Genomic DNA, 13,190 nt, shown 5'->3' with positions numbered 1-13,190 from the left:
CTGAAAATATTACACCAGGCCTTAAGACACCAATACATCTCCTATTAGGAAAACGGACCAAGTCAGGCTGCTATAGAGTCCTACACAGAAACTACACGCCAGCAGAAAACCTCACCTGAATCACGTGCTGTCCCTCACCTAACATAGAATAAAGAGACCAAAACGCATAACAAGAAGCATGCAGACAAAAACTGAATTGGAAACTGCAACAAGCCAGAGTCTCTGTATGCAGTGTAACAAAGGAAAAAAGAAACATCACACATCCTTATAAAACAAATCAAGAAATATAAAATCATCAGCAGTAAAACTGTACTAACAAAAAGAACATATTTCGAAACAGCTGATGAGTGGAATATCCAATAATTAAAAACTCATATAAAACATTTCCAGATACCAACAAAATATTTCAAAATAGCAGACACAAAGATCCAGTAATGAAAAATAATAAAGTAATGAAAAATAATAAGGATACAAAATTTTTTTTGCTCTGCATACCTGGGAACGTTTGATATCCAGGTGTCCTGAGATTGTTCTGAATTAGCAGGAGGTGGGGTGGTTTGCTTGGAACTTTCTCCTCTCTCAGTCACATACCAGCGCTCTCTCTCACACTGGCTCTCAATGACACACCTATACACACATGCTCTCAGTCACTCACATATACAAATGTTTTTTCTCTCTCACTTATATAGGGTCTTAATTACACATTTACACACATGCTGTCTATCTTTTCACGCTTACACACACACAGGCTTTCAATCACATAAATACATGCTGTCTTTTTCTCTCACACACAGACTCTCATTCACATGCTTACAAACATGTCCTCTCTTTCTCTCATTTACACACAGGCTCTCAATCACATACTCACATGCTCCCTCACCTAAATCAGCTCTCAATCACACACAGACACACATGGTCTCTCTCTCTCATTTAAACACAGGCTCTCAATCACATACTCACATGCTCCATCACCTAAATCAGCTCTCAATCACACAGACACACATGGTCTCTCTCTCTCATTTACACACAGGCTCTCAATCACATACTCACATGCTCCATCACCTAAACCAGCTGTCAATCAGACACAGACACACATGATCTCTCTCTTACTTATACACACAGGCTCTTAATCATACATACACATGATCTCTCTCACACACAAAGGATCTCAATCATACACACATACTCTTTCAAACAAACAGGTTTTCAATTACAAACTTACACATACAGGTTCCCAATGGTAAACTTACATTCATGCTCTCTCTCTCACAGGCAGGATCTCAATCACAGACATACTCTCTTTCACATATACAGGCTCTCAATCAATCATTCACATACATGCAATCTCTCACTCACACACACAGGATCTCAAACACACATGCTTGCTCGCTCATTCACTCTCCCCCCCGGGAACTCGCGGCAGCAGCAGCCACCTCCCAACGCTAACCTCCTTCATTTTCAGCCCTCGCGGAGGCGAAGGCGGAGTCCCATCGGCCGCGGTTGAAGATTTTCATTTTCCTCCGAGCCGCGCTGCAGTCTTCTTCCCGCGCAGGCACCCGATGCTCTCCACTTCCTCTTCCGGGCCGCGGGAAGAAGAGAGCACCGGCGTGCTCTCTTCTTCCCGCGGCCCGGAAGAGGAAGTGGAGAGCATCGGGTGCCTGCGCGATGACTCCAGCGCTGGCACCCGGCTGACACCCGATGACTCCCGCGCAGGCACCCGGATGACTCCAGTCGGCGTGCTCTCTTCTCCTCCCCCCCCCCGCGGCCCGGAAGAGGAAGTGGTGAGCATCGGGTGCCTGCGCGGAAGAAGAGACCACGCTAGTGTGGTCTCTTCTTCCCGCGCAGGCACCCGATGCTCTCCACTTCCCCTTCCGGGCCGCGGGGGGGGGGGGGGAGGAGAAGAGAGCACGCCGGTGCCGCTGACTCCAGCTGTCCTGCCGCGTTCCGCCCGGGCTGACAGCATTTTAAGCCCGGGCGGCGGAGGACCGGGGAGCAGCTGGGTCAGCGGGGAACCGCGAAGTATGGCGACACTTGTCTGCGAGCCAGATGCAGCCCTCAAAAGAGCCATATCTGGCTCGCGAGCCATGGGTTCCCGACCCCTGCTCTGACCCATCATCTTATGCAGGAAATGGTTATCTCACGCAGGAAAGTGGGGGGTGGAGAGAGGTCTCTGTAGGCATATGTGGAAGCACCACCTCATGCTAGAGAATACGTTTCCCTTGAGTTAGTCATAGAGCTTGTTAGTGTGCTGGAGGAAGTATCATTTTGCAGGTGGTGGTTAGATCTCCATGTTCCATGCTAAATATTCTTGAAGCTGCTGGATGTGATTTCTTTTCTTCTGTGGGAAAGTAACTGTGTTCAAGATGTCATCCAGAAGTATTTCTTCGTCAGAGGCATAGTCAGAACTGAATTTTTTTAGGGGGTCGAAAGTTAACATGGGTGGGCACTGTAGCCTGTCCCCTGCATCCCCCAGTGCCTTGTCCCATCCTATATGGATCTTCACGGCAGTTGCTCTAAAACCCTTTTAATCTGGTAACACTCTGTCTCCTGTCACTTCACTATCTTTTTGGCCTGTCTGCTGTTTCTCACTCTCCCCCTTTATACAAGGGTTAATCTCTTATGCTGCAGAGGAGCAATTATATAAATATGTTTCCACCCAGCCCAGGCATTCCTGAACTTTGAAGTGGCTGAGAGGAGGGGGGATAGATAATTACCTGCCAAAAGTAAATAGAGACTTTCGTAGCCTCAAACTAGCCCAAAGACAGTGGTGTTTCCCATTCAAGTTAGCCTCCTTAAAGGTGCAGGGGACTGTCAACTGGCAATGCGTCCAATGCCTTCAGACCCTCTAACTCTTGCACATTTACCTACTGCTAGGGGTGGGGGCCTGAGCCAAAAGTGAGGCCCACCAGTAGCTACTCCTTTGTTCTGCATACTGGCACAAAGGTGGAAAAGGATGACAACCCTTAGCTTGACTACTGATACTAAACTGATATTCATATCAATCCAGCGTAATGCTCCCCCTAACACTCCCCCTACAGACCAAGGACTATGTCCTGCCAATCTTTACTGCTAGGGCTTTCATGCAAATTCTTTTATGTAGCAAGATTCAGACAATGTCATATATTAATTGAGGACTATCCACATCCATATTTAGGGACAGTCTAATAAAACTGAATTCAACATATGTGGAGTCCATCGGTTGTAGCTTTACATTCACTAAATAAACAGTATGCAACTAAGATGTTTTATAACACACTGAAGAAGTAACATATAAATATCTCTGTTATGAATAGATTTTGTTCATAGGTAAACATGGAAATAGTCACTCTTTTTATTATTTTAGTTATTAAAATTTTATATACTGCATGTAAATCCTGTTAATCAAATGGGGATACAAAAACAACATAGCAAAAATAAAAAAAAGATAATCACACATACAGGGGATAAATAAAACAAACACAAAATTAAAATAAAATCAAAATTAACAACAAATATAATTTAATAATACAATTATGGATAAAATAAAACTCTTCTGCTGTTACTTCAAGTGACTGCAAAGAAAGTAGCACTAAAATACAAATTAACTTGTTTAGGGGTGTATAATTAGATGTAGCATTGTTGGAAAATACATCTCCAGTTAAACAAAACAGAAAAATTGTAATATTATATACAACTATGTCAAGGGTGCACAGCTCCGGTCCTCATGAGCCACAAACTAGGCCTGTTTGAGCTTTTGAGGACTGGGGTTTGCCACCCCTGAACTATAACAACATATAATTATACTATGATATTTTACAGAAAGGTTCAGTCACAATTAGGAGTTTAATGGACTCTCTGCAGATACTTCTGTTGGAATCATAGCTCTGAAAAATAAGACAGTAACTTTTAAACCGGCACGCAGGTGTACATCTGTGTGCATTTGCCGGCTCATGCCCAGGGACACGGCCATTTTATAATATCAGCTTGTATATGCACGCATGGTATAAAATAGCTTGACCATGTGTACATGCACATGCCTGTGCACGCAAAATGCCACTTCTATTGCGTAACTGGGAGGATTTTAAAAGACACATACACTTATGCCATTACCAGTTTTCCCAGTTTGTTCCCAGTTCACCCAGTTAAGGGATAGGACATCCAAATCCCCCTAGTTTAATAGCCATCCTTCTCTCCTGTTAGCCCCCAACCTTTAAAACCCCACTGATCTGCCTAGAATTCCTTGTTTTACAACTTACATGTCATCCATAGCAGAAATAAACTTACGTGGTAGGGAACACTGGTGCACACCAGTGCGCATAGGGGCGGATTTTAAAGGTTACGCACGTATATTATGCGCATCATCCCGAAAACTCGCTCCTGCGCGCGCCGGGCCTATTTTATTTATTTAAAAAATTTTCTATACCGTCGTTAAGTTAAATACCATCACAACGGTTTACAGAAGGGCACGATAAAGAGAAATATGGGTGGTATAGATTACAAATTACTCGTGTGCCATCATAGTACGGTAACAATTTAAAATAATAAACTAGGTGTGTAAGTTAAACCTGATTGTTAGGAACAAATTAGGCAGTTTGATTTTAACATTAATGTGCTTATGCATAAGCCCTGGGACGTGCGCAAGCCCTGGGAAGCGTGTAAGTCCCGGGGTTTGAAAAGAAATGGTGGGGGTGGGGCGTGGGCATGGCCAGAGGCCTCTCCACTGCTGCTGGGCCCAGGGATCGCATGCCAGCAGTCGGCCGTTGTGCACAACCTACGCCTGCCAAAGCAGGCGTAAATAAAAAAATAAAGGTAGGGGAGGGATTTAGGTAGGACTGGGGGGCAGGTTAGATAGGGGAAGGGAGGGGAAGGTGGGGGAAGGTGGGGGGGGGTGGAAGGAAAGTTCCCTCCGAGGCCGCTCCGACTGCTGGCATGCGATCCCTGGGCCCAGCAGCAGTGGAGAGGCCTCTGGCCATGCCCACGCCCCACCCCCACCAATTTTTCAAACCCCGGGACTTAGGAGCGGCCTCAGAGGGAATGGGGAAAGCCATCGGGGCTCCCCTAGGGCTCGGCGCGTGCAAGGTGCACAAGTGTGCACCCCCTTGCGTGCGCCGACCCCGGATTTTATAACATGCGTGCGGCTGCGCGCGCATGTTATAAAATTGGGCGTAGATTTGTGTGCGCCGGGTTGCTTGCACAAATCTACGCCTGCGCATAGGTACGAATATCTGGCCCATAATATTTATGTGCAAATTTCAAGTTTGAATCCAGGAATGCCCAGACCACGCCCCACCCCCTTTTTTTTAACTTTTCATATATGCACCAGCAGCAAGTACGCATGTATCCGGCCGGCTTTTAAAATCTGCTCAGTGCACGCTGGCTCGACATTCACACATCCCCTAATTCTGGCACGCGTCTGGCTTTTAAAATTCCCCTTTAAGAGCACAGCCTTGTTTGAGCTAGATCTAATATAGAACAATTTTCCAGTTAATATACATAAGCACTTCTTTCAGTTGCCCCTTACTACCAGGATAGGTTACATTTTCATTTATTGCCTTGTCCTCAGAAAGCATACCCGAAAATGCTTACAGTTTACAAAAGTATTAAAAACAAGAATGACCAATATACCTCCAGGTTCATTATAGCCTATTTTACTATTCAGAACCATGGGCAGGACAACGTCTGTGACAGACAGATGGCCATATCGAAATTGCTAACACACAACTCAGTTCTGGGACATGCTAAACAGATGCATAATGACAAGTGAAAGAGTAAGCAAAATGTTGCATTCTGATATATATATATATATAGTGCAATGATCAAGTGACAACTGTGGAGAAAAGATGCATAGAATCATACAAGATTAAGGTGACAAAATGTCACAATCAGAACTGAAGTAAGATCCCAGCAGAACCGCATTTCTACATAACAACCTAACAGGCACATCCTTCTGCCTGGTGGGCTCTGAGGAATTCATTTTGTTTCTTTCTGGATATACGAGGGTTTCTTTCATAAAATATTTACTTTACATTGCATCACAACTTTATGGTGGCATTGCTCATGGTTATCTTTATGAATAAAATGCATGAGAAAAATTGCAAAAATTCTGTATATTTAAGTAGACCGAATTATGTATGAAAGATGCAGAATAAAACTATTTTGCCATTTCATAAACTATCTTACAGATACCATAGAGAGATGGGCACATGTTGCTACCATGGGTCTGGCATTACTGATTGTAAATTCTCTGTTTTCAGAATGCTTCTAGGTCCACGATTCCTAACCCTATTCCTCCTTCTGTTCATGAGAGCCTGCGGCATAGACTCATGTCCCCACCACTGCACCTGCACTTCTGCGGAGGATCAAAGATTCACGGTGAACTGCAGCTTCCAGGATTTAGCAGAAGTGCCTCTTCTGCCTGACAAGACAGAAGAACTCTATCTGCAGCACAACCTGCTGACATCTGTCCCCCCTGGGAAATTTGACAGCCTTCAGAGATTGAAAAAGATAAACTTATCCAGCAACCCCTGGCACTGTGACTGTAATATTTTGTACTTGAAAATCTGGTTGGAAGACCAAACAGCAGCCATGTCTACTGATGCCACCTGCTTAACGCCAGCTTCCCTACATAAGAAACCTATCCTTCAGTTAACAGGAAACGAGCTTACATTTTGCAGCTCACAACATAGACATTATTGTTCAAGGTTCACAGTTAATGACTTGATTCTCTTTGTTCTCACTGCCCTGATGTTTATGCTGCTGATCTGCTGCCTCCTGATAGTAAAGATGAAAAACTTTAAGTTAAAGGTTAATGATGAGGAGACCATGCAACTGCAGGTCTACCAGCCTTTCATTTCTGATACTCTTAAGAGAAGAACTCATCCTGGTAATAAATTAAACAGTATTAAAAGTTAGGGACTTCACAGCAGCTGCATCTGTTAAAAGAGGTACAATGAGCTGCCTGAGCATCTCGGTACTGCCTTCTAGACTCCGTAGGGAGTAGTTCTGCAATAGCCCACAGAAATTAGCCATCAGATACACACCTAAGTTGCACCAGTTTTCAAACTGAACTTACAGGCAATCATTCACTTTGAAAATTATCCCACATACAATTTTGCCTGTTAATATGTGCACAGATATTTGGAGGAAATTTTACACATATAAGTGTGAAACCCTCCCCCACCCCCTTAAGGAATGCCACCACACAGTCTTGATTAATGTATGTGCAAACATGACATATGTTCATACGTTTACCTGCATGTTAGGTGGACAATTTTATAACAGACCATTTCCAAGGCATAACATTGTTTCAGCCATGGAAATGTCTTTGAAAATTCCCCTTCCAATGAAAAAAAGGACAAGAATATCCAGGATATAACTAGAAATAGTGTTATTAATTATCCACACAGTAAAACTGGGGGAGGGAGAGTGTAGGATTAAGCATAGAATCTTGTATGCTTATCTAACAAGGGTAGTAGAGAAACAATGGGATAACCTGCATGGAGCGGTGTTTACAGCTCTAAGTAGCAGTGGTGCGACTGTGTCAAGCTTCCAAGAAGGCATTGGCGTATCTTGCAAGGCACAGTGGTTATATCCTTAAACATCAGTGATACGGCTGCATTGGACTTCCAAGAAGGCTGACCTGCACAGCATGACCATGGTTAAACCTTCAAAGCAAGAAGGGAGGCGATCTATGAAAGCCGTAATGGTGTCAACAAAGAAAATAGATGCCGAACGTCTTTTAAAATTATTTATTGTGGTTTAGAGTGGAGACTACACTTCTGAATACTGTCAAACCGAATTGCATTGACTGGTGCTGGTTCACTTTTAATACAGAATGGCATATGTTGGTTCAGATTTTGAACAAATTCAGCCCCTGAGGCAGCCACATGAGGAGTGGCTAAACTCGGCCTGAGTCGGGCAGCTTGCGCATCTCCACCACAATAAATGATTTTAAAAGACGTTCAGCATCTATTTTCTTTGCTGACATGGTTAAATTTTAACACAAATAAACATGGGGAGGCCAGATGTTTTGGACAAACAGTTTCACGAATTTGGGTGACTGTGTGGACTATTATAAAACTTGGCAAGAAAGCATGGCATGGGAACTGGGCATGGGCTTAAATACTGGTCTTGTAGGAGTGGAAGAGGAGAATGACAAGGCCTGAAATTGGCTACTAGTGGAGCTGGTGGAAATCAATCAGCACTATGGAAGATCGTGGACATGCTTGGGACAGATGTAGAGGAGGGTTGAGAAGTTGGTTGAAAGATACGGCAAGGGGGTGGGGGGGGTGGGGTCAGTTTGTGTATGGGAATTTATATGCTCATCTACCAGGCTGGGTAGAAACAAAAGCTTTCTCCATGTACACCCCTAACCTAAACACGCCTCTGTGAATTTATCCAGATGACATGGCTTTGAACATTGCCCTCCCCAGACAGAAATCCATCGATATCTGATGTGTGTTTAAAGACTGAGAGCTCTGGTGACTTCATGCCAGTTCCCAGACGTCGGGTGTTCACATATCAAAAACTGCAATCATTATTGGCTTCAGTTAGCATCCTAGCTGGCAATGTTAACCAAGAGGCTAGCAGATTGAAGTGAATGCTCATGGGAAGTGACTTACCTTTTCACTCACAGATATGAACCCTTGAGAATAGGTTTGACCTACTTAAATGACGGGACACAATGAAACTGTCATTGCTGCTGCTGCTGCCAGTGCTTTACTTGTTCTGTGAATAATCAGAGAATGCCTGTTTCTACCTGTCCCAACCACCAATCCTCAAAACAATCATAATTTATCAATAATTTTCACTTTAAATGGTTTCCTTTATATACAGCTTATCCTTGTTATGTGGCTTGATTGCTAGAATTGACTTGGCTAAGACTAGGCCCGATACAACAGACTGCAGTCATATTACTTCAAGTAACGATGGGAACTAATTTTATTCAAAGGCCAACTAACTTCTCTCTTGACATTACATATTTTTTAAATAGTTTGCCAAAAAGATGGTTTCCCCATTTTCTTTTGTATGTTGAGATCCAGAGGTACATGACAAATATATAATTTAGTGCAATTAACTGCAGAGGTGAGAATAACACACATTATCATTATGCTTTGTTTAAATTAAGTAAGGATATAGCTTATAAAACAACTGGCGGCCATAATGAAACAATGGAAAGGGGGGAGATTTCCTGTTATGGAGGGCTTGCATTAAAATGTTGGGCTATCGAATGGTTTGTACCGGATACCTAGGAAGCACAAGTCATTCATTTCAGAAAGATGTAGACTAAATTTTTGACTGACAGAAATGCCACTGGGAAAGAAGAATCCCTAGCGTGCTGCAGCTCCATTGGCTACTTCTACCTCAGTCACCAGCTGCCGTCAACATATTGTTACCGCACTGGCAGCATTTAGCGCAGTTCTAATTTAATTTTCCCTCAAATTAATTTGAGAAGGTATTTCCAGTTGAGTTTACAATGCATTTAAGGTGAATTACTCAACGGGGTAAAAGTGCATTCTTCCCCATGCAGTTTACCACCAATGGTTTTGAATTTCAAAATCAAATATATTTAAAACTCAATAGAGAAAGGTTGCACTGGGATTAAATCACAAAATAATTGCATTTCATATCTGATTTAGAGAAAGCTAAATGACAACAGTACTTTAGTAATACGTTAGTGCCATAGTTGTTTCATCATAAAGAACCAAGAGTTAGTAATTCATTTCCTTGCGGTTAGGGGGTTCATGATGGTGGCTATCATTATTATGGAGTGAACCCTCCACCTCTTCCTCCTGACTCTCTCTATTCTTTCCTGTATCCTTCTGACTTGTTTAATCTCCACCACCTTCTCTATCTCCTAACCCCAAACTTCTAACCAAATCCAGCAGCAAAGCTGGGTGACTTCATCTCTGTTGTTCAACATGTGCTACCACAGCCAATGTAGAACAAACAATGGATGAGGATTTTAGGGCAGCAACTCCACCTTTAAAATTGTGAGGGGGGGGGCTATTTGTATTGATAAAAGAACTGCAGAACATGCGTCAGCTCTTTGTCTTCAGTATGGGTTCCCACAGTCTGTGCCAATGGCAAAACTTGAAAATAAGGTACAACTTGGAGACCAAATGTGTTTCCTGCCCTGACTCTCATAATAAAACACAGTGGAATAATATGCAATTTATCAGGAATATAAAAAGGCATGAGCTACTTGACCTATCAACAAGGATCATTAATATCATTGGGCCTCTGGGAATTTATGCAAATTTAATGTAATTTTCATTTTTTTAAAGAAGAAAAAAACTCAGTACAGGAACAAAAAAAAGAGTGAACTACTGATTGTGGCCTATTTATATTTTTGCTGAAACTATTCTGGCATATTGTTCTGGTCTATCATTGACACAACTTGCTACCAGAATTACCAGATAAGATACATCTTCAATTACGACACCAAGCTTTAGTATGATCAGGTGCACTGTAATTTTAATGTTCTAGGTTTCATTGTATATATTTTTGGGAGCTTTTATGGCTTACAATTTGAAAGTTCCAGGTTGTACTAGAGAGGCAGTAAACCAGGACCTTCCCAAACTTTTAGCCAAGGTGACCTCATTTCAGCACTTGAAAATTCACATGACCCCCCCAGAGGACGACCAAAACAAATAAGCAGGGGGTGCAGTACTCCTCTAACAATCTAAACTTTCACCATACTTTAGCTGATCCCCTCCCTCAACCTTCACCCTTTCTAGTCAATCCTTTCTCTCAACTTCCACCCCGCGTCAAAGGACCTCCCCTGCTTCCCTCCCCTCCAGCAGACCTCCTTCTCTACCTCTGCCCCTCCAGATGGTCCCCTCTTACATCCCCCAGCAACTCTCGCCTCCCCAGCCCACCCACCTCTTTCACCCCCATCTAGCCCTTTGTGCATCTTCCCCACTGATCCTCTTTCACCCCAATCTAACACTCCCAGCTCTGCCCTTGGGAATACCTGCACTCACTCTTGGTAAACTTACGTGCGTACAGATTATAGGTTTATAGGTTTACCCACATATCAGGCAGGCTATTTTATTACAAGGCATTTCCACAGGTACAGCGTTGCTTTACCTGTGAAAATGCCTTTGAAAATTACCCTCCCTGTGTCCATCAGAGATTGTCTGTACTTTTCAGAATTCTATCCAGAATGGCATCTGGTTCCTGCACACCTGTATGGTGACTCCTTTGAAATGAAGCCCCAGGAATAAGTTGAAAGCTTTGTATACTGCTCACATATATAGTGTATGCTAAAAATTACATTTTATTTGTTTTTATCTAATAGAACTTATAGCTATTGTATACAGTAAATGACACTGAAGATATTTCTTACTTGTTAGAAATCATGTTGTTTTTGATATACGCCTCCGTAGCCTGATCCAGGTATAGGCAACAGCTGCAACACCAAGTCCTCAAGAAATGCCAACAGAGCTGGTTTACAGGAGAAACAAATATGTAAATTAACCTACTTAACAAAAATGATTTTGAAATTTTTTTTTAAATTAACCTGAAGCTTATGCAAGTGTATAAAAATATATCTTCTGACCAAATGTATGCAAATATGTCATATAAATATTCTGTGTGAATATCCTGAAGTCCAGACCTGTTTGTTGCTTTTCCCAGGTCTGATACTTATGTTTCTTTTAGACTCTGATGGATTGTGTTGGGATAAGAATCAATTTAATAAGGAGAGACTAACTTTTATTGAAGTATGTTTTTTTCTTTATATATTTTTATGCAACTTTTATTGTAATTGTATTTTACATATAATTTGTTTAGGACATTAAATGTTTTTCTGCAACTCACTCTGAGCCTTGAGGTTAGAATATGTAATAAAATGTAGCTAATTAAATAAATGTTCATATAGTAAAATTGGGAATGGGATGGAAGAGGTCAAAGAGCCCGTATTGGTAGGTTACTGCTGCCTGCATAGTAGTCAGATCTTCTATTGACTTTTTACTTCCATTTATTTAACTCCTGTTTGAGATCTCACCTACTGGCAGCTTCTATAGATTTCACAAAGCATTTGAACAGCAAGAGATTTTTCACATTGAGAAGCTGAAAGCTGAGAAGCCATAATGTTATCATCGATGGTACATTGCTGGTACTAATTGCACTGGGAAATGCACCACTAAGAGACCATAAAAACTCATTCTTATGAGCAGCACCAGTGCTAACAAGTTTTCTAAGGTGTTGCTGAAGTTACACAGCTCACCTGAATTGAGCCCTGTAGATCTCTGACAGGTCAACAGAAGCTTGTGTAAAATTCTCACATCTACTGGTGGGTTAGGCAGTCTGCAAAGCTTTCTGGGAATCCAATTCCTAGAGCCCGTCCCATCCTCCCTTACCCCAGAAGGCTGTTTAACATGAATGCTAGATATTTCATTACTGGAAGCACATTACTGAGAGTAATTTAAATTCTGATGAATCGAGGTCTGGAAAAAATGATGTTCTTTGTGTGCGGAAATATCTGAGAGCTTTGCACTGCCTAATCCATATCAAGATACTTTATTTCATGTCGATCACTTCTATAATACCAAATAATTAGGATTAACCAGAAAAGTATAAGAACATAAGAAATTGCCATCCTGTTTCCAACAGTGGCCAATCCAGGCCATAAGAACCTGGCAATTACCCAAACACTAAGAAGATCCCATGCTACTGATGCAATTAATAGCAGTGGCTATTCCCTAAGTATAATTGATTAATAGCCATTAATGGAATTCTCCTCCAAGAACTTATCCAAACCTTTTTTGAACCCAGCTACACTAACTGCACTAACCACATCCCCTGGCAACAAATTCCAGAGCTTTATTGTGCGTTGAGTGAAAAAGAATTTTCTCCGATTAGTCTTAAATGTGTTGCTAACTTCATGGAGTGCCCCCTAGTCCTTCTATTATTCGAAAGTGTAAATAACCGAGTCGTATCTACTCGTTCAAGACCTCTCATGATCTTATAGGCCCAATGCAACTGAAAATTCTATCATTTCTCAGCTTTAACACGTGTTCTTTCATAATTTCTTTTTCTTTTCTTAAATGTTATGTTTTTGTTTGCTCTCTTACTGTAATTTTGGGGTTTTTTTTGGCACTTTCATATTAGGGGCCTGATCGATTTAAGGTTTACTCCCACTTTGTGACTACCAGACAAACCTTTAATCAGGCCTTATGTGTACAGGTTCAGGCACCAGACTATCC

The 13,190-nt window shown here is 42.0% G+C and overlaps 1 long non-coding RNA gene across 1 annotated transcript; it reads right to left on the bottom strand.

Annotated features, from left to right (window-relative positions):
• Positions 1–2,129: 2,129 nt before the first annotated feature.
• LOC115091026 lies at positions 2,130–12,658 on the bottom strand. The gene is made up of 3 exons (XR_003856581.1): positions 11,330–12,658; positions 8,601–8,706; positions 2,130–3,863 (listed from the first exon to the last, which is right to left on the bottom strand). It is a non-coding gene; the product is annotated as an uncharacterized LOC115091026 (long non-coding RNA).
• Between the last annotated feature and the right edge of the window lie 532 nt (positions 12,659–13,190).

Source organism: Rhinatrema bivittatum, chromosome 4, assembly GCF_901001135.1.
Source record: "Rhinatrema bivittatum chromosome 4, aRhiBiv1.1, whole genome shotgun sequence".
Classification (NCBI taxonomy): Eukaryota; Metazoa; Chordata; class Amphibia; order Gymnophiona; family Rhinatrematidae; genus Rhinatrema; species Rhinatrema bivittatum.
The sequence above is the reverse complement of the archived record's forward strand: the minus strand, read 5'-3'. Positions and strand labels throughout refer to the sequence as shown.